The sequence below is a fragment of the Tachypleus tridentatus genome, chromosome 12 (assembly GCF_004210375.1).
Source record: "Tachypleus tridentatus isolate NWPU-2018 chromosome 12, ASM421037v1, whole genome shotgun sequence".
Taxonomy (NCBI): domain Eukaryota; kingdom Metazoa; phylum Arthropoda; class Merostomata; order Xiphosura; family Limulidae; genus Tachypleus; species Tachypleus tridentatus.
Window position 1 is genome coordinate 131,849,177 of NC_134836.1, and position 1,719 is coordinate 131,850,895.

Sequence of the window (1,719 nt, forward strand, 5' to 3'; positions counted from 1 at the left end):
AATACAACCAGAGGTCCAAGGTTCGTGTTGTGATACTTTTGTTTGTGTCTGTTTGTTTTGAAGTTAAGCGCAAAGAAACACGATAAGCTATCTGTGCTCCGCCCATCACGGGTATCGAAATTCAGATTATAGCGTTGTAACTCCGCAGACATGCCCCTGTGCCACTGGGACCTTTTGTTTGTGTGCTTTCAGGCATTCTGCACAAAGCACTTAAGGATTGCCTGCTTTATATGTCTCTAATTTTGAAGTGATATAGAAGAGGAAATATAGATAGCTAACGGAATCCACCGCCAACTCTTGGGCTACTGTTGTCTGAACGGATTTAAATGTTATACTTATAATGCAATCCATAGGCTCAAAGTGTAGGCATCGACCTTTTGTTTTATGGTAGCTCACACTTCCAATACTAAAGGCCCGGCATGGCCTAGCGCGTAAGGCGTGCGACTCGTAATCCGAGGGTCGCGGGTTCGCGCCCGCGTCGCGCTAAACATGCTCGCCCTCCCAGCCGTGGGGTGTATAATGTGACGGTCAATCCCACTATTCGTTGGTAAAGAGTAGCCCAAGAGTTGGCGGTGGGTGGTGATGACTAGCTGGCTTCCTCTAGTCTTACACTGCTAAATTAGGGACGGCTAGCACAGATAGCCCTCGAGTAGCTTTGTGCGAAATTTCCAAACAAACAAACAAACCAATACTAAAACTGGACCATGTTCACTCTACTGCCATCTGACCATGAACGTCTTGTACTCGGAGCTGGATGATCATTATTATGGCAACAATCGATCCTGTTATTTGGTAAAGAATAACTTTATAAACCGAATGTGTAACTTTCGATCAGTAATACTAAATTAGGGATTACTGTACCTGATCTTTAAATGCCTCTGACATGGCCGTCTTACCCACCTGTCCCAAAAGATGCCGTTCTGGTCGAAAATCCAATATCTTAATATGTTTAGTTTACTATCAGAACTAGGCACCCAAAAGTTATATCAATAAAAGTTTGCCAACACTAGTAAATAAAGTTGTAACATAATAAGCCGCAAGAAAATAAGTCAGAAACTAAGCAAGAAACTTCTATTTGGTTTAGTTTTTGTTAAGAATAAAACTATCCAAAAGGATAGTTGTACTTTACCAACCATGGGTATCGATCCTCGGATTGTTAACGTTGTTCGTCTGCAGACTTACCACCGAACAGCTGAAGAACAAAATCTTAGACATTTAGAACAATAATTAGACTAGTTATGAATAGGATAAAACAAAATATTGTACCAATGGTTGATCAAAATAATTAGATTCGTATATAGATTGAATGAAACCAAAATGTTCAGGACAACAACTAATGGTTGATGCAAATAATTAGACTAATATATAGATAGAATGGAACGGAAATATTTAAAACAACTACTAATTGTTGGTCAGAATAATTAAACTAACATTTAGATAGAATAGAACCAAAATATTTACGACAACTACTAATTGTTGGTAAGAATAATTAAACTAATATTTAGATAGAATAGAACCAAAATATTTACGACAACTACTAATTGTTGGTAAGAATAATTAAACTAATATTTAGATAGAATAGAACCAAAATATTTACGACAACTACTAATTGTTGGTAAGAATATTTAGACTAATACATAGATAGAATGGAACGGAAATATTTAGGACAACTACTAATTGTTGGTCAGAATAATTAGACTAATACATAGATAGAATGGA